General features: G+C 45.4%; 1 protein-coding gene and 1 long non-coding RNA gene across 2 annotated transcripts in view; one reads left to right on the forward strand and one right to left on the reverse strand.

Moving 5' to 3' along the window:
* The window catches only part of PTPRN2 (protein tyrosine phosphatase receptor type N2), a 1,246,087-nt gene that overhangs the window by 968,780 nt on the left and 251,324 nt on the right, over window positions 1-25,983 (reverse strand). The window lies entirely within an intron of this gene.
* LOC148507877 (uncharacterized) lies at window positions 1,439-22,736 on the forward strand. Its single transcript, XR_015869654.1, has 3 exons — window positions 1,439-1,542; window positions 21,698-21,835; window positions 22,219-22,736. It is a non-coding gene; the product is annotated as an uncharacterized LOC148507877 (long non-coding RNA).

Consider the following 25,983-nt stretch of genomic DNA (forward strand, 5'->3'; position numbering starts at 1 on the left):
TATTTGGGCCCCTGATGATGAATGGCCCGGTAACCTAAATATGCGAGCATTTCCGCATCGTTAACAGGCCATTTATCGTATAATGAACAGCCCCCTATATGAGAAGTACTGTGGATACAGAACAGAGACATTTGCCCTTAATAGTTACAGTACTTCCCCATGAGTATCTCTGAACTGTATGGGACTTTTGTGGTTCTGCTGGCTTAAGGGTGGACTAAGTAAAAACTTATTATTAAGTGGACATCTCCTTTCCGTTTCCCTCCTTTGTCACTGGTTGACAAGTTGCACAAATTCCCTATACAGTTTAAAGAGTTGTTAAATCACATTCATATAATGGGGCATATATAACAAGAGGGAAACCCCCTTTTCTTCCAGGTTTCTCTCCTTCCTGAGCTTACCTTAGGCATTATGGTTTGACAGGTGCCGGCCACGGTCAAAGTCTCCATTTTAAGGTCCTAAATGCTGGCAAAAGGCTTTATCACGGCTTGTCATTAATTAAGGCAGGGTTAATGCCGGAAAAATCAAAGATTTCTCCAGCCTTACCCTACTATACTTTGCACAAAATACCACATTCCCCAAAGACTCTATGGGGAACGGCAGCTTAACTCTATTTACCAAACTGGCAGCTATCACCATCTCGAAATGGCATTACCTATGCCTAACCTATAGCCCACAATGATAAAAAAAAGCTTTATTGAATTCATTAGGATGCTGGTAACCAGAAGAGGACACTGCCGAGGAGGGAGAAATCGCTGCACAGCACTGGACAGGTGAGTGTTGATGAGTTCTTGTGGTAACTGGACATACTGTACCAAATAAAAGATACCACCAGTTTTTAGATGTTGCTAATTAGTCTGTTCACTTCATGACAATGTTTAGACCATGAAAAGACCTAAAAGATTCTTCCACAATAACGTATTGGTGCGTGTGTATTATATATGTGGGATAATGCATTCCATATCGTAGACTGTAATATTATATGGATATCAGAAATCATGAGGAGTACTGTGACCATAGAAAAGAACAACGGGTCTATTCATATAGCGGTGAAAAGCCCTTTATCAGTGATAACAGGGCTTTTCATTGCTTCATCCTATTCATAGAAGGCAGGGCCGGACGGGCCATCTGGCAATTAGATGGGCCGGTCTGGCCAGTGCTGATGAGGAGGGACTATTGTGACAGCCGTGGCCGCGGGCACCACCGGCCACTGCTGCTATACATTGATTGGCTGCGCGCTGTCTGTTGACATAATGAGGCAGCGCATAATATGTTTCCTAGCAGCGCAGCACTCCGACTTCAATCACAGCTGCGGCCCGCCCCCACCACTTTTTCCCTTCTGCCGTCCAGCCAGTAACTCCTCCTCTATTCTCTCCCATTGGCTGGACAGAATATCACATGCACGGAAGTCAGGGTGACTTCCAAGTTGGTTGGGGATAGATTCCCTGAAGTACATATCCCTTCCAGATGCCTGTCCTGCATTCTTCACTGTCGGGAACCGCGCAGTACAGGAGGAGGCATGACGAGCAACTAAAGAAGTAACAAGTAAGTGATTAATCATCCACATCTGCTCCAAGCCCAGCCTGGCCACACATGGTTCCAACTGACCTGACCTATTCCTCCCCAGTTTATATCCTGACTCTTTTATCCACAGCTTGCATGTCTGTCTGCTTCTTCCTGACCCATCCCCCCTCCCAGTGTGTCTGTCACTGTCAAACACGGTCTCTTTCTCCCTTTATTTTAACCCTTTATCACAAAGTTTGTGTATACATCCGACCCTACCCATGTGTGCCTCTACCTGTACCCATATGTGCTTCTGTCCCTACCCAAAGGCGTAGTTACCATAGTTGCATTGGCTGCAGTTGCTTTGGGGCCCAAGTCTCACCCCCAGGCCCATCTCCCCTTGCACCCAGCTCTCACCTCACGTGGCGCAGAACAGTGTTCCCTGTGTCAGAGGAGCACTCTGCTCAGCCACTGTTTTCAGTTTTTAGTTCTAGTACCCAGAGCGATTTACACATTTTGCGCATGCGTTGCTCCCTGCCGTGTCTTCCATGTTCTTCTCTATCTTCAGCATCAGACGTGCCCAGGTTTACAGTACAATGGGAGGTACCATCAGCCTCCATATTCCATTGTGCCACCAGGGAGGGCTGGGATGGGGCAGAAGGAGGACAGGATGGCATGCTCAGTATTGTGCAGGGCACCTAATATACTTCAGTGGTTCGGCAGGCCCAGTCTGCCTGGCACAAATATTATAAGGCCACACCTGTCTGCGCTTTCCCTGATTCACTTATTGATGGTGGCAGCAATGCCCTTTATGTAAACAGGGTACCAAAATGTGTAGTTATGGCTCTGATTTGGTGTGCACAGGTGTGTCCCCTGTGTTCAGCACCCCCTGCCCTAAATTAATTCCTACAGTGAACACTATCTAATCCTCGACAACTGCTAAGCTAGGGCTTGGTCAATTGGGAAAATGCCTTTCCTTTTCTTTGTGTGTGACCTACACCAATGTAGTGCCAGGTTTACCTAACAGAACCAACCAAATACCAAAGGCTGACTATGGCACATGTATGAATCCCCTGTATGATGAGCTCTGTTATGTGTATTTTAATACAGAGAATGATGTACACTTGTATGTTTTTTCTAATATTAATTATAATTGTAAAAGCATAGACTGAGAAGTGGGAGGAGTCAGGAATAGAAAGAGGAGGAGTTTATGTCAGGAGCCAGATGCTGACGCAAAGTGGGCCTGTGTGCCTTAAATGCCAGGGCCTATTTTTAGTCCCAGTCCGGCCCTGATAGAAGGGGTTACCGTGGAGAAATCTCAGATTTCTCCAGCGGTGCCCCTGCTAAGTGTACACATCGCTTCCCCATACAGTAGTACGGGGAGAGCGATCCACTTCTAAAAATGTTTCTCCATCTCAGGATAACGTTAAAGAGACTCCTGAGGGGAGAAAACCATCGAAGACAGCTGTCTCCCCGCCTTCTCCCCGCCCCTTCTGCTAGAGCAGCCAATCAGATGGGCACAGGGAGAAAGTGGCAGAGAAAAACTCTGCCTCTGCTCCCTGATGGAGAGTATCTGCAGTGTATATAGAAGTGACTCGGCATATGCAGGCCGGGTTACTTCATAACGCTAACTGCCCGCTGTCCCTACCCCGCCACGGCCGTCTCACTCTGCCACTACACCTGTTGCCCTTAGCCCCCTATTGCCAGCTCGCTCTGTACTACAGTACAGTATGTGTGTGTATAGATATTATACACACACTACTGACTCCCTGCTGCCCCGATCCTTCCCTGACACCGTTCCACATGATCAGCTGCTCATCTGCTCCCATTGTGGACAGTTTTGGTGACGCATGGTGACAGAGGCAGAACCAAGGGATGCCAATAAACCCACAGAAGGACGAAAAAATGAAGTGATGATATCAGAACTCCTCATTCATAAATGATAACATTATACATGACTGCTTATACAGTAATTTATAGATGCATTATCATGGCGTATACCTGCACTCTAATAGGAGCCAATACACCAACCCATTTCTCTATATAGGGGACAGTGGCGGAACTCCCGGAGACAATGGAGTCATTTGCCGCCGGGCGCCAGCCCTGAAGGGGCCACCTGGCTCCATTGTCCCCCAGCCGTTTCGGGCACTGCATGGAGAAGGAGCGCCGCTGATCGGCGCTCCATCTCCAGTGGCATAACTACGGGCGGTGCAGGGGGTGCGGTCGCACCCCCTGCACCCTCCATTTGCCAGGCACCCGCTGAGTGTGTTACCAGCGGGCGCCCGATCCTTCTTCCCTCCCTCCCCCCAGCGTTAGCGGCAGCCGAAGCTCACTCCTGAGCGCCGGCTTCCGGGCCCCGCAATGCACTATGGGAGTGATGTCATGACGTCACTCCCATAGTTCCGAGGAGCAGGCGCCAGGGCGGATGGCAGCAGCACTGGAGCGGGGATTAAGGTAAGTATTTTGTTTTTATTTTTTGTGTGTGTGCACACGCGCGGGGGGTGCTCACTACAGGGGGCTTACTACTGGGGGCCTACAGGGGGCATTACTGGGGTCACTACAGGGGGTTTACTACAAGGGGCATTACTGGGGTCACTACAGGGGGCTTACTACTGGGGGCCTACAGGAGGCATTACTGGGGTCACTACAGGGGGCTTACTACAGGGGGCATTACTGGGGTCACTACAGGGGGCTTACTACTGGGGGCATTACAGGGGGCTTACTACTGGGGGCATTACAGGGGGCTTACTACTGGGGGCACACTACTGGGGTCACTACAGGGGCTTACTACTGGGGGCATTACAGGGGGCTTACTACTGGGAGAATTACTGGGGGCATTACTGGGGACACTGCAGGAGCACTACAACTGGGGGCACTACAGGGGCCCTTACTACTGGGAACACTTCAAGGGGCATTACTACTGGGGCACTGCAGGGAGCATTGCTACTGGGGGCACTACAAGGGCATTACAACTGGGGGCACTACAGGGGCCCTTACTACCGGGGGCACTGCATAGGGGGACAACTACTGGTGGTACTGCATAGGTGGACCATTACTGGGGGACACTACATAGGCAGGCACTGCATAAGGGGACCTCTACCGAGAGCACTGCACAGGAGGACCACTACTGGGGGAACTGCTTAGGGGGGAGGCGGCAGCTGGGGCTGGCACAGGTGCTGGGGGGGTGGTTAATTTTAATTTGGGGGGGGGGCACCAACATATATCTTGCCTCCGGGCACCTGGGATGAAGTTACGCCACTGATAGGGGAGATGTGTCAAACTTTAGTGAGAGATAAAGTAGATAAGTTGTCCATAGCAACCAATCAGCTTCTACAATTTATTACACTGTGCTAGATAAATTACAATTATAAGCTGATTGGGCAACTTCTCCACTTTATCTCTCACTAAGGTTTGATACATCTCCCTTAAGTTAGACTAGATAGGCAGTTCTGGATCATTTACTATGCTCATGTATACCTAACAAGTGCTGATATTTTAAAATCTTTCACTGAAGTGGGGCTTAACTCATTTACTGTCATTTTATGTGACACATTTGTCTCCAGTACAAGTAATATAGTACGATTTTAGAATCACTGCTTTTGGCGTTACAATACAATACAAGGCAATAAAATTTAATGATACAGTATTTCATAAATGTTCAGTTCAAAAGTGCGTCTGAGCAGACAATGGCCATGGGTGAAGCATCAACAGAGAGTGACAGTATCAGGAGGGAACAAAGTCAGGGCCAATCATTATTATTTTATTACTACATAAACCTTCAGGAGGTAATAGAAGGTCTAAGCATTACTTGAATGTTTTGGAAAAAAAAACCACTTTTTTATATACTAAAATGAGCTTATAATGAATGATGTACTCAAAAAGGCTTGACATATGACCCAAAACCCAGGTTACTAACTGGGAATTTGAGGAACGTATTTTGCATGTTATCGCACTTATGGTGCGTACAGACGGGACGATCGACAACAATAACGATATAATTGTTCGATCTCCCAGGTATGCTGGTTAGCGATATCGATCATCCAGCGCACCATGTACCCACCAACGACTATAACGACAGTAGAAACCTGGTCAATATCGATCAGGTTAGCCTGCATGCACGGGCGATGGTCGATATCAACCATACGTGCCCGCGCATGGCAGGTCGTTGGTGGACGAAAAATGGACGATATGAATGATAACGATATGATCGATATAGTTATCATTCATGTTGTCCATTTTAATCGTACCGTGTGTACGCACCTTTAGGCATGCTCTGGAGCTGAACACATGCAAGTACAAGCAATGAGTCATATACGAGGGCTGATCGAAAAGAAATTAGACTGATTTTTTTATTCAGAATCAGATGACTCCACAGGATCTGAACATTTTTCTTTTTCAAAGTAGCGTCCTTCACATTCAGTACATCTTTGCAGCGTTTCAACATCGAGTAAAAGACGTACAGTAGACTGTAATGTGACATCACTTAGTGTTGCAGCTGTGACATTTTTCACTTCATCGTCTGTTGAGAACTTCTTTCCGCGCAGTTATTTTTTCAGGGTTGGAAATGCCCAGAAATCACAGGGCGCTAAGTCCGGGCTATATGGAGGGTGTTCCAGTGCTGTCCCATTAATTTCAGTCAGTGCTGCCAATGCAACAGCAGCAACATGTGGTCGGACATTGTCTTGGAGCAAAAACCACTGTTACTTCAGCAAATGTGGTCTTTTCTTCCTCATGGCACCACGCAAATGGGTTTTCAGGACGTTTGCATAGTAGTCACCATTAATTGTCTGTCCATGGGGAACCCAGTGCTGTAGGATCATACCATGCGCTTCAAAGAACAACAGAAGCATGACTTTACATGCCGAAGAAATCACACGGACCCTTTTGGGCGGAGGCAAATTCGCATGTTTCCATACACTGGACTGTTGATTGGATTTCGATCATAATGACCAATCCACGATTCGTCCCATGTCACAATCGATCAACTCGTCGTCGCATCTGCTCTTCTGTGAGATTTCTGGGTAACCACCTGGCACACACACAATGCATTTTCAGCTCTTTTGTCACAATATGCTGAACCCCTTTCAAATGAGATGCCAAGTGAAGTCGAAAGTTTGCATAAAGTTAACCTTCTGTCATTTTGCAACATCTCTGCAGCTTTGGCAATGTGGCCATCTGTAACTGCGGTGGATAGTCTCCCAGAACGCACTTTGTCAGTCAGTCGCATATTACCCTCTTTGAAGTGCTTTCACCACCGAAATACTGCAGTACGGCTAATTGTTTCTCCGCCATATGCTTGCCGTAACATTTCATGAGTTTCATTTCCGCTTTTTGCACGTTTAACACAAAACTCAATCACACATCTCTGACGTAATCTCAGACACATCTTCCTCATCTGCCACAACAAAATGTACACAGATTGTCCACTCGCTGTGACCAAACAAATAAGACTACGGCAGTGGCGTAACTAGGGTATTTGGAGCCCAGGGCAAATTTGAAAAGGGAGCCCCCCCCCGATGTGCGCGCACCAAAGGCAGTGCCTCTAGTAGTAGGCCCCTTTTATAATGCCCCCAGTGGTAGTTCCCCCCCCAAGTAGTAGTCCCCAGTAGAGGTTCCCCCTCCCGATTAAGTGCCCCCAGTAGTAGCCCCCCCCAGTAGAGATCCTCCCAATAATGGTGCCCCCAGTAGTAGCCACCCCTCCCCCATTGTGCCCCCAGTAGTGCAGATAGGTTAAGATAGGTTGAAGAAGTCCAGGATACGGACGAAACGCGTTGGCGGTGGCTCTTATTCTCTTCCCATTTCATGAACTTGCCGTTTTTATCAGATAAGAAACGATTTTTTATCCATATTTATTCTGATAAATTCACAGCTATATTTTTCTATATATACATAATTTTGGCGGTGGCTCTTATTCTCTTCCCATTTCATGAACTTGCCGTTTTTATCAGATAAGAAACGATTTTTTATCCATATTTATTCTGATAAATTCACAGCTATATTTTTCTATATATACATAATTTTATCCATGGTTTTATGTGTTTTACGTCTTTTATCCTTCATGTAGGAGGATATTATTGTTGTGTCTGATTAAAAATAATTTATGCTTTTTAAAAAAAGAATTTTTCTCACTTTTATTAAGTCATATTTTACTTTATGTATTATTGTCACTAATTACCTATGGATTCCCAATAGGATCTTTTTGCATTGGCACTTTAGTTGTACTGATTTTTTGATATATATATATATATATATATATATATGTATATATAAAAACATACTTACCTGAATCCACACTGCTGCTGCTCCGGTCCGCGACGCCGCTCCCGCCACCCGCCAGTCCGCCCGGGCTGGCGCGCTCAGCATTATGGGACAGACGTCATGACGTCAGTCCCATTACCCACTGCAGGAGCCGGCGGAAGCCCGGCTCTTGCAGTGGGTGCTGCAGCAGTCAATGAGAGTCTATCTGACTCTCATTGGCTGCTGTTTAACACACGCATCGCCGCCAGCACTGGTGACGATGCGTGTGTTAGGCACAGCCTGAGCCCGCCTCCTAGCGCTATTGGGCGAATTTTTCTCACTTTTATTAAGTCATATTTTACTTTATGTATTATTGTCACTAATTACCTATGGATTCCCAATAGGATCTTTTTGCATTGGCACTTTAGTTGTACTGATTGTTTCTAAAGATCACACACTAACAAGTTTATATATATTGGATGATGATGGTAGTTTAAATACTGCCACCCTTGTATTAGCATTGTATTGCACAAAATCACAGGTTTGGTATTAGTTTTATTTATTTATTTTTTAATAAGTTATATAAGCACAATAGGCGCTCCATGCCAGCTCTGGTATTTTTTGATATATATATATATAAAAACATACTTACCTGAATCCACGCTGCTGCTGCTCCGGTCCGCGACGCCGCTCCCGCCACCGGCCAGTCCGCCCGGGCTGGCGCGCTCAGCATTATGGGACAGACGTCATGACGTCAGTCCCATTACCCACTGCAGGAGCCGGCGGAAGCCCGGCTCTTGCAGTGGGTGCTGCAGCAGTCAATGAGAGTCTATCTGACTCTCATTGGCTGCTGTTTAACACACGCATCGCCGCCAGCACTGGTGACGATGCGTGTGTTAGGCACAGCCTGAGCCCGCCTCCTAGCGCTATTGGGCAAGCGCTCAGGGGGAGGGAACGGGCTCAGCTGTGCAGCACAGGACCGGCGCTGGAAGCCTAGCGCCAGTCCTGTGTAAATGTGTGGCGCTGACCGCACTCATTGCGGTCGGCGCTACACTGGCTAACTAGGGCGGACGGGCCACTACCGTGGCTGGCGGCGCCCCCCCGCACCGCCAGTCCATCGGCGCCCAGGGCACGCACCCCGCTCGCCCTGCCCTAGTTACGCCACTGGACTACGGCAGTCCAACCGCAGGTTCAGACACATCGATGTATGAGCTTCACAATAACCAGCATAGCGTTGCCACGTCTACCCATGGGACAAAAAAACAGAGGCAGTCGCATTACTTTTCAATCAGCATTTCAAATCAATCTCCACTTGCAAATATGTTTTCACTATGGTGGGTTGGAGGAAAGGGACTTAATTAAATTTAGCAAACATTGTAAGGACGGCACAGTCTATATGATCTACATAAAGGGCACAACTTGTAGAGTGTATGACGTCACCTGTCCGCATGTAAAGTGTCTCTGGAAATGTCACTGAAGTGCAATAAGTATATTTGCAAAGTCCCTTTGAAGGTATACTCCTTGCAAACCTCAAATACACACATTTTTCCCTGACTGTCACAATAGTTATCCACAGTTGTTAAAACACATATACATCATTTGGGTTCCTCGCTGCTGATTTAAAAAAAAACACACACTAAAGGAAATTTTTTTCTGAAAATCCCTATCTGAATAAACATCTAACGGCGAGAGATGAAATTTCATAATCCGTAATTGCATCTGCGGGAGAAAGACCTTGTAGGAAATCAGGAACTTGACAATCTCAGTTGCAATACATCAAATTCACCTACTGAGATTTTCCATTAGCAGCTCAGTAAGACAGGGCTAACCTGAATGCATGCCAAAAAAAATTAACAACAACAAAACACAACGCGTTTCATTTAATGACTTTGTATCCCCCCCAAAAAAGAGTAACATTTTGTATCACTTTCTTTACACAACCAAAAATTCTCAATATGTTAATATGACAAATGAACATAAGACAAATGGTGAAAGCTCTTCTCAAAGTAAAAATATCTGATGCAATCCATCATCTTAATTTAATAAACCAACTTATTTGGTTGCAAATATTATTATCCACCTACAAAACTAGCTGCCATATCGCAACTGCTGACAACATAACGTACAAGAAATAAATGGACTCGGACTTAAATAAGGTTATCAACCAGCTGCCGAGTACGCCAATAATATAAACCATTTCCAAGTTGAGAAATAGCTCACTTATCTTAAATAGCAGGCTGTAGCAAGTCTACAAATTTCCATAATGTTCTACAAATAGGGGTTTATTAAAGATACATTTTCAGATACACAGCACAAGGGTTAGAGTCTAAATGTAAGAGTCTTGATTTTTAATTGAAGAGCATTACAAAGTTGGAATGAAAGATCAGTAGATTAGATAAACCCTGATCAAGTCTACTGACATTTGTGCCTGTGTCACCTTATAAAAGCTTGCAAATATATTATTATGGTAGCTTTCAGTAATATCAAAACGGTTAATAGAGATCAGGAGTATTTCTAGTGCAAGAGAATATAACCTGAGATTGAAAGTAAAGTCATAAATTCACCGTCCTGTGTGCTTGTCCGCAGATGACCTTAGTTAATTGTTGCTGACTTTGCAGAGCTTCCCTCCCAAGGAGGACCTGGAGGAGAGAACTCGGACCTTGGGGGCAGACTGGACTTAATGTCACAACTTGCATCATATATAGAGAAGTATAACACAGAGCTTTAGCCTTACTGCCATGTAACACAATGTGTGTAATTTAACACAATTTGGCATAGTTTGACTTTGATATAGTGTCCATCTGGCGAAGGGTATATATGTACAGAGTAAAAAAGAGAGAAAAGTGAGAGAAGAAAAGGGGGAAAATAGCATGTTCAAAGTTCAATGTTCCATGGGGTCCAAGTTACTTCAGAATTCAATATATTGGTAGTCCAAAATAAAAAGTGTGGAGAGTCTAAATAAATCCTAATAATAAGTGACAGCTGTGTTTCTTAGTGTAATAGTAGTAGTGGTAATAGCACCCAATGTAATTTTACATTGGGGCAGTAATGCAGAGATCAGTCTGAATGATGCAGTCTGACTAGGAATGTTGAAATGTATCTATCCCAATCAAGATAATGCAATGTAATATACTGTTATTACAGTGTAGAGCATGACGATAAGACTCCGCTTATATTGCAGACAAACCTAGAGGTGTTCCAATGTAGCAGAATCAATGTGACCATAAAAGTCCATCTGCATTATAAGTAGAAACGAGAGCAGTAGGGACTTGGAAGACTAATTGTAAGTCACACAGGGTCTACCTACATGAGCAATGTTATCAAATAAATTCTATACATGCAGATAATGTGCCTGTGCCTTACTGTAAGTGTATTGGTGCACAATCCAAATGACGTGAATCATAAAGACCCTCCTATATAAAGCCATTGTGCAAATTTGGGTGTCTCCCAGATATTCTGGGAAAGTCTGTAACATTACAGAAGGCACACCACTGACCCATTTTTGTGTTCAACCTTTAAAAGGTGGTTTTAGGTATAGAAAAAAGGGATGATATACGGTATATATATATATATTTTTTTTCAAACAAATGGCTTTATTTTTGCTTAGCTTCATATTTTAATAGGTTTAATACTCTGAGCAATAAAAGCTATTTATCAAGAATTGAGACGGTAGTCCCTGTTCTGTTAGCATTGTCATCAAATATACTGTAGTTTCCAGAACAGAAGCTTTAATAAAATGCTATATTCTTGGAATAAAGGATTTTTTTCTAATGCAGTACTGTTTACATTCATTTTATGGATTTAAAAAATGAAGGTACATCTTAATTATACAGGCGCTACTGTGGCTCACAAGCACAACCCTGCTTCTTCTGCTTGAACCATTTGTAGTCAGATAACCCCCTGCTGCTTGGCTCAAGTCGAGTGACAATAGGGACAGACGAATGATCGGAGAGCCCGCATCAATCTTTTGGATCGATACGTGATTGTTCGTTACTTGCAAATTGATACAGCGCCAATATTGTCAGGGTAAAATCTATATTTTTTGGGAGAAATTGCTAATTCACGCATGTGCACTGGAAACCCCCTTCACTGACAGAGCACAGCAGAATACATCTCTGGGCAGCACAGACGGTGTAATGGTTAGCATTACTGCCTCACAGCACTAAGGTCATGAGTTCAATTCCCATTATAGCCCTAACTGTGAGGAGTTTGTATATTCTCCCTGTGCTTGCGTGGGTTTCCTGTGGGTGCTCTGGTTTCCTCCCACACTCCAAAAATATACTGGTAGGTTAATTGGCTCCTAACAAAATTAACCCTAGTGTGTATGTGTGTGAGCATGTGATAGAGAATATAGATTGCAAGCTCCACTGGGGCAGGGACTGATGTGAATGGCCAAATATTCTCTGGAAAGCACTGCGGAATATGTGTGCGCTATATAAATAGCTGGTAATAAATAATAAATAAAATCTCACAGTAGAAGCAGGGCAATTATCAATCCATCTGATATATTACACTGGAAATTGGTGCAAGTTGTGACCTTACATCTTGATATTCTCAATATATTGCTATACGGTGCTCATCCCTAGTGTAACTAGCTTGTTACTTTTTTTTAAGTAACAGCTGCTTTATAGATTATGCATATAATTGAAGGCTTCAACTTACAAATCTATAAACACAAATTGAGCTTAAACACTTTATTGACCTAATTTTTATTTTAATATCATTGATAATATGTTGGGAAAAACTTTTTGTACAAAATGAAGATAATGAAAGGTCATAGAGACCGACGAGACGGTACTTAGGACAGGTCTGCAGGGAGTTTATTGGTGCTCTTTATGTGAGCCAGCTCCTGTTGTAAAGATGTGTGTGGAAGGGATAAATCAATAACCTTTCAACACAGTTTCTGTGAATACCAGAAAAACAATGGCTTCCTCAATACAGCGTTTTATGTCATCATCATTTCCAACAACTCCGCAAAATAATTAGCACTATAAAAATATAAAATATCTATATAAATTATGCAGAACAAACATTTCTCTTTAAATGGCTGCTTTAACAACCACTTAAAGCATTGCACATTTTACAGCTTATTACCAATAATAACACCAATTAAATATAAATGGTTTAGGAGGATTTTACCGACCTATATTACAGCTGTAATTATTTGAAGGAGCTATGTGGCCTATTTAACAAAGGATGAAGAGCATTATTGGCAGCCATACACAACGGCAGAGAATGGCCACGAAAAATGGTACGGTGATTCTTACAGCACTTGTCCAATGTTTGTTTGTTTGTTTTTTAATTATTATAATAAATGACGATAAGAACTTTTTTGTTATTGCTGTGACAAGCAGTGAGAAATGAAGGTATGTATAACACTGATGATTACAGAGAATCAGGTCCATCCAGGCAGTGATGCGGGCAGCACCCGGTTGTCACCCACCAAGGGGTGACACCAAAGTGCCAACTCCTCCTCAGTGACAGGAGCTGGGTGCTGCACTGTAGCATTATGTCCAGCACTCGGCTCCTGACACAGTGAGGGACCCGGCCCTGCACACAGACTGGTACCCGGGGGCAGCCCGCATCTCCAGGAGTGACTAAAATGGGGTACGGTCTGTGAGGCCAGGCCCCATGCCCATGAGGTCATGCCCCCTGCCCGCAAGGACATTCTCTCTACAACCCTCCCTGCACCAAGCATCACCTAGGGGAGGGACGCCACTGCATACAGGCATTGAAATAACCTGAACCAGAATATTGGGCTTCACGGCGTGCACTACAACCTTCCCGGCACCAAGTGTCACCACGGGGAGGGACGCCACTGCATCCAGGCATTGAAATAATCAAACCGAACCAGAATATTGGGCTTTTTATCTGAGTCGCACACTAAAACGCATGCATCAGCATCTATTGGTGGAATCCATCTGTGAGTTTATGCAAATGCCGCTATAAACTCTTTTTCCATCTGTTCATCCAAATGTGCAAGGACTGAGATGCCCACTTTTAGCACCAGTGTACACTGTAATACCGATTAGCATATTCTTATTGCCGCCAATGGTTGCATCATGGAAACTTGCACCAGCCCTTTGGAGCTCCCATAACATTCCCACTGTACTTTGGACCTCATTCAGAGCCGGGTGCACAGAGCGTGCGGTCGGTCTGAATGAGGGGAGGACGTCTTGAATTTTCAAGACGTCCTCCTTTGCGGTGGTAAGGCTGTGGGTTAACACCCACAGCCTTACGACCGCCTAAGGTGATGGTCGCGATGGTCAAGACCATCGCGACCATCGGGGCTTACGACGAGACCCTAGGGTAGGGTCTCCCTTGTTGTAAGCCCCGGAGAGCTTTCGGCTCTGTCTGAGCCGGAAGCTCTCCACTGACATCACTAGTGATGTCAGTGGGGCCGCCACCCAAATGGTAGGCGTTCCCATGGGAACGCCCCCGTTTGGGCTGCCACCCCCCGGCCCGCCTTCCAAACGGGGCGAGCTGTCAATCAACATCGACAGCTCGCCCCCTTTGGATCGAGACCCGCTACGACCGGCGCTGTCGGTCGTAGCGGGTCTCACACATGCACACGACGGCGCATGCTCTGTGGGGGGCCATCGACCCGGTCCGAGCGCATCGGCGCTAACGACCGGGTCTGAATGACCCCCACTGTGTACCAAAAATGTTCCATTCACACTTTTCAATAATCGGCAGTGGAGAATTGGCTGTTTGGCCTGATTATTGTATAGTGTGTACCCAGCTTTACTTGTTGTAATACAGAAAAAAAAAGATAAAAGATTGTTACAGAGAATATCAATAAAAAACAATGAAAATTAAAAAATACAGTACATGGATCTTTTCTTCACATATTAAAACCACATTTATTGTACCATAAGAAATACTGTAAGAAGCTCACGAGGACTACAGTACATAACTATATGTAACATACGTGGGGAAACATTTAGAAACAATTATGTAACTTTATGTATTAAATGGAGTAAGAACTATACTGTATTCTCCACTATGTACTCCATTTTATTATTAAAGAGAGTAAAAATGATGCTCTCATCAGCGAAGTTGCATTTAAAACAAAACCCGTCATATGGTTTATTTCCCTAATTGAGTGTAAGGACTGCACATTACTGAATGTCCAGGGATTATCTGGTGATCAGTGGCGTAACTAGGGTATTTGGAGCCCAGCGCAAATTTGAAAATGGAGCCCCCCCCCTATGTGCGCGCGCCGCAGGCGTGACGTGGCCACTGAAAAATGGGGCGTGTCAACATGACACACACCCCTTTCTTGTCACTGGGAACATTTCTTTCCATTTGCACCTTAATGCAGTGCCCCTTATACAGCCCCCCCCTACGTAGTGCCCCTAGTAGTGGTCCCCCTTAAGCATGCCCCGATTAGTTTCCCTTATACAGGCCCCCAGTAACGGTCCCCCATATGCTGTGCCCCTTACACAGTGCCCCCTGTAGTGGTCCCCTTTATGCAGCCCCCCATTAGTTCCCCTTATACAGTGCCCCCAGTAGTGATCCCTCATATGCAGGCCCCCAGTAGTGATCCCCCATATACAGTGCCCCTTATACAGTGCCCCCAGTAGTTGTCCCCCTTATGCAGTGCCCCCTGTAGTGGTTCTCCCTTTTCAGTGCCCCCTGTAATAGACCCCCCTGTGCAGTGCCCCCAGTAGTGAGCCCCTTATATAGTGCCCCCTGTAGTAGTCCCTCCTATACAGTGCCCTTTATATAGTTACCCCAGTAGGAGTCCCCCTTGATGCAGTGCCCCCTTTAGTAGTCCCCAGTAGTGGTCCCTCGCAATTCAGTGCCCGCAGTAGTATCCCCCCCCAGTGGTAGTCCCCAGTAGTGGTTCCCCATGATGCAGTGCCCACAGTAGTATCCCCCCCAGTAGTGGTCCCCCCCTGAAGCAGTGCCCTCAGTAGTATCCCCCCAGTAGTGGTCCTCCCCCCCGAGGCAGTGCCCCAGTAGTATCCCCCCCCAGTAGTTGTCCCCAGTAGTGGTCACCCCCCCGAAGCAGTGCCCCCAGAAGTATCCCCCACCCAGTAGTAGTCCCCAGTACTGGTCCCCCCCCACCTGAAGCAGTGCCCACAGTAGTATCCCCCCCAGGAGTGCCCCCAGTAGTAGTCCCCTTTTTTGTAATACAGCGCGCCCCCCCCCGAAATACACACTAAAATGAAACAAAAGAAAAATACTTACCTGTATCCACGCTCCTGCTCCCGCCGCCGTCCACACATCCATCCTCCCGGGCCGGGCCGCTCTGCATTATGGGAGAGACGTCATGACATCATGACGTTTCTCCCATTACCACTGCAGGGGCCGGACGGAAGCCTGGCTCTTGCAGTGGGCTCGCAGCAGTCAATGAGAGTCTATCTGATTCTCATTGGCTGCTGATTCACACACACATCGCTGCCGCTCGGCAGTGATGTGTGTGCAGCAGCCAATTAGAGTCTGTCTGACTCTCATTGGCTACTGATTAACACACACATCACCGCCAGTGCTGGCGGCGATGTGTGTGTTATGCACAGTCTGAGCCCGCCTGCCACCATGTATAGCGCTGACCGCACTCATTGCGGTCGGCGCTACACTTGCTAACTAGGGCGGGCCGGTGCCGTGGCCGGTGGCACCCCCCCGCGCCGCCGGTCCCACGGCGCCCAGGGCATGCACCCCGCTCACCCTGCCCTAGTTACGCCACTGCTGGTGATTAGACTGTATGTATGTTAGGAGTCATATCCTGTGCACCTAGTATAGGGCAAATACACACTGATGATGATGGCTTGTAGCAAACCAGGGCACTATGCAAGACATGCAGATGTGGCTGCCCTCAGCCCATCTCCCTTGGCTAAGAAGAGACCCCACACATGAATGGTCTCAGGATGCTTTACAGCTGGCATGACACAGGACTGATGGTAGGGCTCACCTTTCCTTCACTGGACAAACATTTTTCCAGATGCCCCAAACAATCTGAAAGGGGATTCATCCGAGAAAATAACTTTACTCCAGTCCTCAGCAGTCCAATCCCAGTACCATTTGCAGAAAATCAGTCTGTCCCTGATGTTTTTCCTGGAGAGAAGTGGCTTCTTTGCTGCCCTTCTTGACACCAGGCCATGCTCCAAAAGTCTTCGTCCTGTGTCATGCCAACAGTAAAGCATCCTGAGACCATTCATGTGTGGGGTTGCTTCTCAGCCAAGGACACAGCCATGAATAAAGAATAAACATCCTCCAAGATCAACTTCTCCCAACCATCCAAGAACAGTTTGGTGAAGAACAATGCCTTTTCCAGCATGATGGAGCACCTTCCCATAAGGCAAAAGTGATAACTAAGTGGTTCAGGGAACAAAACATCAAAATGTTGGGTCCATGGCCAGGAAACTCCCCAGACCTTAATCCCATTGAGAATTTGTGGTCAATCCTCAAGAGGTGGGTGGACAAACAAAAACCCACAAATTCTGACAAACTCCAAGCATTGATTAGGCAAGAATGGGCGGCCATCAGGCAGTATGTGGCCCAGAAGTTGATTGACAGCATGCCAGGGCGAATTGCAGAGGTCTTGAAAAAGAAGGGTCAGCACTGCAAATATTGACTCTCTGCATAAACTTAATGTAATTGTCAATAAAAGCCTTTGACCCTTATGAAATGCTTGTAATTTTACTTCAGTATACCATAGTAACATCTGACAAAAAGGTCTAAAAACACTCAAGCAGCAAATTTTGTGCAACCCAATACTTGTGTCATTCTCAAAACTTTTGGCCATGGCTGTACACAGACCAGTGACATGCAGTGAGGTAAATGGCTGGGGAGGTACTGGCTAGTATCAGAGCCAGATTTACAGGTACATAAACGAACCTGAGGGTTCATATGGGTATTATACAAAGGTGTAGCAGTATATAGTGCTGGGAATTTGATGTGTTTTGATCAAGGATCTGCAGAAAAGCTTTCCTAATCCGTACTCAGGGTTGGACTGGCCCACAGGGGTACAGGGGAAATCCCCGGTGGGCCCCACTGCCTGTGGGCCCACCCCCCTCCTCTAGATGTCAGGTTCCAGACCTCAAAATATAGATTGTTACTCTACTAGATGGTCAGTCACGTGGTGGAGCAGGGCCACTGATCAGCATGGGGGCTTGGTTCCCTTCTATAGAAACTACACCAAAATGTGTCAAATTGTGAGCCATGAATCTGTGGTGGCTGGCCTCACCCCCACTGTTGGAAGACCACTCCCCTTAAACATGGGTCCCTACAACTGCATTCTCCTGGTGGGCCCTTCTTGTCGCAGTCCGACACTGTCTGTACTTACCTACTTTCATATATGAGGGTACAAACTTCCTGGTCCACCCAGAAAAGTAACCCCCCCTCCACCCGCTCTCATCCCCTACCCGGCCGCCCACTTACAGAGCACAAGCAGACGGTTCGGGGGCGGGGGGGGGGTGATTGTGAATCACAACATCATAGCCCTGCCATCACTATACAATGTCTGTTTTCTCAGCACTGTATAGCGGGGGGCGGGGCCGCAATTACACAATTGTGTCACCACTCCCCCTGCACTGCCCACTTTCTTCAGCAGCCAGGCCCCCACTCTGCCAACCTGGCTGCCCCTTCCCAGAGGAGGGGGCAGCAAGGTTAGCAAGTGTGCTCCTATCCTGCCCCTCTCCAATAATAGTACCGGACGGCATGTCAGATGACTGTACAGATCAGGTGACCAGGAGTTATCTGCTGCAGTCTCTCCATTATTATTGTTACACTTTACTTATAGGGCCCCACAAGTGGTCCGCAGCGCCATACATAGGACAAACTATTAGTCAGCACAGGGTATAACGGACAGTACAGTAGCCGGTACACTACAGTAAACAAATAACAATTAGCACTGCAATCACTACAAATGTAACGATATCAAATAGTAATTAGCATATTGCAACCTTCCAATTCTAATGTGCTGAAACCTACATATCTTACATTGTAAATAGTCCCTAATGTCAAACATAATATGCAGTCTCCATTGTTTGCTGCCCCAATGTACAGTTTGATATGCAGCTTACAAGGTGATGAGAGTGAGCCTCTATTACTATGTCAGTAATATGTGAATTCTGGGAAATTAGGTTTCATTTAATGAATGATTTATCCAAGGCTCCCTAGCCCATCAGGAACTGGGGGCCTGATTCAGAGCCGCTCGTAAGCGGCCGCTCGTTCGCTCCGAGCGATGTTCGCACAACTGCGCATGCGTTTGGGTTGTAATACGCATGCGCGATCCATTCATTGCAGTCGGAAATTGTGTGCTCGCAAAATAGCGAATGCCTGCTAATTTGAGTGACAGGATGAGGCGTTTGTGGGTGGTAACAGGGGAAGGTGCTTGAAAACGGGGAGTGGAGATCCGAACGCAGGTGTGGCAAAAGGCCAAAACGGGCGTTTTAAGGGTGTGCATAATTAACAAAGCAGCGTCATCTACCACGTCACTTGGTTGTTTCTTAGCCTGAACTGTTCGTATGATTGCGGTAGGAAAATCCAACCACAAGCACTGCGAGCAGTTCAGACGCCTTTCGATGTACTCGATTAATCTAATAAATAGCGGAGATGACGTAGGATGCGAGCGGCCAGGGGGCGTCTTTACAAAATAGCGAGTGCATGTTTCGTTCACTCGTTCAGACATAGAGGCGTCAACAGACCGCAAAGAGCGAGCGCTCAATTTAAATAGCCGACCCCTTTTTCTGAGCGAGCGAGCGCAAATAGCGTCTGGCTCTGAATCAGGCCCTGGATGTACAAATAAAGAAGACAGAGCAATACCATCCAACCTATATCCGCCCAACTGCTCTCATGTTTCTAAATAGCAATGCCCACTTTCTGATAGATCAACCCCTTTTAGGGTGGAGAACATTGATACTATTGGGATATATTGTGTACATAGAAGTAGGGATGGCCATCAGAGGGTTAACCATCGATGGTCAACATTGATGGTACATCGGTGGTTAACATCGATGGTGTGTAACAATTGACATGACAACATTGCTGGTTTTGGACACTAATGGGATATGGGGATGGGCCATCAATGGTCAATGGCCAGCCCTAGGTATAAGGTATTAAGCAATAAGGGGCTGGGTATGTTTGGTTGCCAGTTATGCTGTCGACAGTCAAAATGTCAATACGCATGATGTCAACCACAGAATGCAGAATGTGTTGCCATTATAATATGGTAAAATCACCATGGTAACAGTTAGAATACTGACACGGTAGAAATGCTTTAAATAACATTACTACTGTGTTGGCATTCTGCAGGCAACATTATGCTGTCGACATTTTGACTGTCAACTATTTAACATAACTGCATACTTGCCTACTCTCCCTTCATCATGGCTCCGCCCCCGGCTCCACAAGGCACATAATCTCTGCATTGCATAGCAGGGGGTGGGGCTACTATGACGACACTGTGTGGTCACACCTCACCCACCCACCTCCACCGCAGTGCCGACCTGGCTGCCAGAAGGTTGGCAACTATGCATAACTGTTGACTATTTAACAACCTCCTGAGATAAGTATATTAACTGCTTGTAGACCATTGTTTAGGAGCACAATTTATTTAGAAAAATGAATTGTTTGTCAAGTAAGATTTCTCATTAGCTATTGGTTGTGAGCATTGGCGTATCTATAATAAATACAGGATGTGCGGAGCACATGGGCTCCTGAGTCCAGGGGGGGCCACACTGCACCCATATAATTATACTTACTTCTCCCAAGTCCCACTGGTGTTGCAGGCTGAAATCAATGGGAAAATGGCACTGTGCCCATTTTACCGGTGATTTGCGCATGCATAGTAGAGATGCCTCCAGGGACATAGCGTGGGCACCATGTTCTCGGAGACCTGTGCATGTGCACTAGACTCTGGCACAAAGCCAGCGTCTACTGTGCTGCTGGAGAGAAAGACGGTGGCCCGCATGGAGGCTGCACACCGGCTCCTTCCTTAAACCGCCCCTGGTTGTGAATACGCTCTGCAACCTCCTGGACCTGGGTACAGCTTACCTGGCTCTGATCTGTTCATTACTGCTCTGGGTGGGATGAAGCAACTTGAAAAATGTGGTCAAACCCCCGAAAATGCGAGTTTGACCCCATCTCTCATATGTACCAAGCCCCGGGATGCTTGAATGCAGTGGGTAACGCCATCTTCTAATGGCATTACCCTATAGAAGCCTATGGGCTTCTATTTGGAAAGGGCTGTGAGAGGGATTCAATTGGATCCGTCCCAGCACCCCCTGCGGCGTGTGTGTCATTATGTGCATGTTCAGAATTATACCAGAGGGACTTCTGGGTCATAAACCTGGAAGTCCCTTATTCGCAAACGACAGGTCTTACCGACAGAGCTGCCCTTTATGATGTTGCTCATGCATACCGGCGTAACTAACGCCAGCATGCATATTGAAGAGTGGTGGGATGCGTCGCATCCTGAATGAATACGTCATGCATCCCGCCGTCTATCTTAAAGGGTCAATGATCCATTATAGCTTAACATTTATTTAATCACTAATTAATCAAAGGAGCCATAAACAATTCTTATGAACACTGACTGCAAATTATGCTTCTGTCCTGGCTACTCTGCTCTTCCCATTAATAAATATGAACTTATACCATGAACTACATAGACCAGTGGTTCTCAACCTCAACCCTCAAGTTTTCTGAACAAATTATGTTTTGAGGATTTCTGTCTGTGGAAACAGGTGGCATAATTACTGGCCCAGCAAATAGATTAGCTCACATGTGCATGAGTAAAGAAATTGAGAAAACATGACCTGTTGGTGGAACTTGGGGACGGGAGTTGAGAACCACTGACCTAGAACACAGGTTCTCAAACTCGGTCCTCAGGAGCCCAAACAGGGCATGTTTTCCAGGTCTCCTCACATAATCACAAGTGAAATAATTAACTCCTTTAGTGGAACTTTTAAAATGTGTTGGTGAGTAATGAATACACCTGTGCAACTTCTAGGTGACATAGAAAACATGAACAGTGTGGAGTCCTGAGGACCGAGTTCGAGAACCACTGACCTAGAACAGGAAGAAACGGAACAATACGGTTGTGCAAATGATCCATTTGAAATACAGAAACAATGTCAGGACAAACAATGTAATGTATGATTCTAATATCCTAATAGCTAAAGATAATTGTCAGATACATGATTGTGTTCCACCAACTAACAAACGGAAACAGTTTCGTTTGATCTTATAGGCTTCTAAATTAGCAGTGTACAGTTGATATTTCTTTACAGTAAATTAAGAAACTCACTAATTAAACTAAGAAAAAAATGCCTTTAATTTTTAATAATGTATGTCTGTTTGGAATGTTTCACACTTTCCTAGTTTGTGGGTCATGCTTCAATGTACAGTATGATACAGTCAGCCATGCATGCTACATTATAATTAGCTGCTTTGCTGAAATTATTCTGCACTTTGCTCCTGGGGTGAGTTTCACCACTTTAAGATCCAAATTAACGTGACCTTTCCTTACAGAAAGCCCTGGCTGTAAATCTATCCTGTTAAATCAACTAAGCAGCTGCTAAAACACGGGGAATACAGAAAAGAGCTACTGCTAGCAAGTTAAAGAAACAGAAGCAATTCATGACCGAGAATTACAAGATCATTCTAAATTTTTTATAGTAAAGTAGGAGACTTCATGGCTGATAGGTTTCCCGGTATATATATATACATGTGTGTGTGTGTGTGTATATATATATATATATATATATTTTTATTATTATTTATTTTATACATGTTTGTAATGCCAGCATTACCTAGATAATATTATATTATAATTATCTGGGGCTATTTTTAATAGGACAATGGGCCTGATTCAGAGAAGTATGCTATGTACGCTATGCCGATGTTTTTGAAGTTAAGGAATTATCGGTACATTGTGCATGTGTCAAACTACTTACCGTAGTCGCATGCTGCAACTTTTTACTCACAGTGTGATTGATAGGCCGGCAGTGTTTGGAGAGGAGCTGCAAAAATACAGGCGTGACAAACCTATGATCCCAGGGGCGTATTTAGAGAGGAGTGGGCCCGTGTTCACTCACCGTCTGGGGCCCCCTCCTTTCTCTCTGGTGGCTGTGGCGCACTGATAGGTTCAGTAGACTCCGGGCACTAGTATGTGCCCGGAGTCTACTGCACATGCGCAGGACACCGGGAAAATGAGCGCGGCGGGCATTTTCCAGGCATTCTGTGTAGCGCCTCTCCAGACGACTTCGGAGACTTAAGGCCCCCATACATCAGAGATGGATTGCAGCAATCGTGCAATTTGCAATCGATTGTGTATAAAAATCTGCAATGTATGGGCTTCACAGATCGCAGATTGCAACCAAAAAGTGATTGGAATTGTTTAATCAGATTGTCCAACATGTTGGATTTCACAGATCGATTGGGGCTGTAGATTGCTAGTGTATGGACATGATCAGCAGATTTGCAGACCGTTTCTAGCAAAATGATGGGCCTTTCAAGATTGCCAGATCTGTGTTTGCTGCAATCGATCTGCAAATCACTGAAAAAGATCTGTAGTGTATGGGCGCAGATTGCTCAATTGGGAAATCCTAAGATCGGGCAATAAATCTTCAAATTGTTCAATTGTGGTTTTCAGATTGCTGATGTATGGGGGCCTTCACTCAGAACCGTGACAATGATCTGCAACCGATGCTGTGGCTTTCTACACAGATACTTGGATCTACAAAGCCGCAAGTGGGACATTTGCATATTTTTGCAGAGCAGCTGTGTACCCAGACGCAGTTGCAAAACCATTAGCGTACTTCCCTGAATCAGGCCCAATGACCCCCGTGGAATTTGTTACATGTCTGATATACTGTACTGTCATTCCAGGAGAGTAGGTAAGCGCAAAGTAAAATGTTGATTTTACAACTGCAGTGTTCAGTAGGTATTTATCTCCTACCCACAAACTGCTGAGGGCACTCCAACTGCCTAGGAGGAATCACAGTCAATAGCAATACAACAACAAAATCAATTACCCCTGGCGCAAAGATTTCAATCTACCATTATATTATTTTGACAGAATAACACTATGGGGTCTGTTTAAGATCATTCACAAATCTGCAGTACTAAGATATGTCGTTTTGGGGCAATTCTTCCTTCTTCTCTGAAAAGCAACTGTCCCTCAAATGATAAAATCAAATCTTTTGCTGCTTATCGCAGAGCTTTTCCAGGTTCTGACCTCACTTAACTACTGCCATGGGCATAACTACCATAGATACAAGTGGTGCAGCTGCTATGGGGCCCAGAGCTGAGGGGGCCCATCTTCCTTGTCAAAGTTACATGTGTTATATATTTTTCACCATTGGGTGGTACATAGGGGCCCTAACAAACTTTTGCTATGGGGTCTTCAAATATCTAGTTACACCCCTGACTACTGCCGTACCCCAAACACATGCATTTTTCATATACAGACAGCCTACCCTCCAACATGACCTGTTCCATTAGGTACAAAACACTCTGCTCCTGGGCTTCCCACCTAATGTATGATTTCAGTCACCTGTGTTGAACTAGGTAATTGATGAGACAGGTGATTCAGCACAGGTGTCTGCAATCATAATTTAAGAGGGAAGTCCAGGAGCAGAGCATTTTGTACCTAATGGAAGGGGTAATGTTGGAGGGTCTGAGACAGGTCTGGATTTTAAAATGATGTAACCCAGTGGTAGCCAACCTCGGTCCTCAAGAGCTACCAACAGTTCACGTTTTCCAGACCACCTAGCTGGTGCACAGGTGCAGTCATTACTCACTAAAGGGCCCCATACATCAGAGATGGATTGCAGCAATCGTGCAATTTGCAATCGATTGTGTATAAAAATCTGCAATGTATGGGCTTCACAGATCGCAGATTGCAACCAAAAAGTGATTGGAATTATTTAATCAGATTGTCCAACATGTTGGATTTCACAGATCGATTGGGGCTGTAGATTGCTAGTGTATGAACATGATCAGCAGATTTGCAGACCGATTCTAGCAAAATGATGGGCCTTTCAAGATTGCCAGATCTGTGTTTGCTGCAATTGATCTGCAAATCACTGAAAAAGATCTGTAGTGTATGGGCGCAGATTGCTCAATTGGGAAATCCTAAGATCGGGCAATAAATCTTCAAATTGTTCAATTGTGGTTTTCAGATTGCTGATGTATGGGGCCCTTTACGTCCTCTTTAACAAGTTACAATTAGATTAATTCCAGACATATGCGAGCAAGCATGGCTCTCTACTGACAGATTTCAGCTGGATTGCTCTGAGGCTTCGCTCGTGACATATCTATCCAATAAACACTAATTGCTTTCTTGTTTTATTTTCCACGGTAGCTACAGTAATGTTTGTTTTGTCTCTGTTTGTCTCTATAGTTACCCTGCTTTCTGTTAATTCCTTGTTAAGAAGGTCTTATTCTGACAACTCTGCAGCTGATTTGTTTGCATAAGTTGGGAAACACCATCAAATGTATTCAAGAAAAGGAAAGGCACTCGCATGTCAGTGTAATCAGGTTATACAAGTGACTGCTCATAGGACCTACATCTGCAGCCCATTACACAGGATTATAAAAACCTTCCTCTGCATTTGTTTGGTCACAACGAATGATCTAAAAAAGAGGCAGTGTCCTGACCAATATTAAGGACATGCATACAGTATAATAATGGTTTTAACATGGTTCTAACACTATTAAAAATAATTAAATGCAACATCATACTTGTCTACTTTTTTTGAGCTCTCCACTGGGTGGGTACGTCCAATTTTTTTTTTTTTTTTTTGAAGCCCGAGGTGCAATGGCTTCAAACACCCAGTGGAAAACAGTGCAAAACTGTGCTGGGGGCATAGGACTTTGGACCCTCTCCAAAAGGAGAAAGGCCCCGTTACTCCCCATCTCCTCAGAGCCAAAAGGTCAACTGAGGAGAAAAAGGGTCTTCGGATCTCCCCTCGCCCAAGCTTGAGCAGACCCCTTGAGTCCCCGACCCCGGAGCCAAAAGGCCCCTTAGGGGGCAAGGGTCTTCAGACTTCCCTCCGCCTCACGGCTCGGGGTCGTCCCTTTCTCCCCAGGGTTGGCCGAAGCTTCCCCCTGGGGAACGAACAAAAACCTTCAGCCCTCCCCAAAAGGAGAGGGCCATGGCTACAAGGGGAGAGGATGGCCCATAAGGGTCTCACCTAAACCCCATCAAACACGTGACACAACACACAAATAACAAAAAAATGTGTGGTGAAGGTGCAAAAAAAGTGCAAACACACACGTGTAAAATAAATA

The sequence above is a fragment of the Taudactylus pleione genome, unplaced genomic scaffold (genome assembly GCF_031769625.1).
Source record: "Taudactylus pleione unplaced genomic scaffold, aTauple2 ptg000380l, whole genome shotgun sequence".
Taxonomy (NCBI): Eukaryota; Metazoa; Chordata; class Amphibia; order Anura; family Myobatrachidae; genus Taudactylus; species Taudactylus pleione.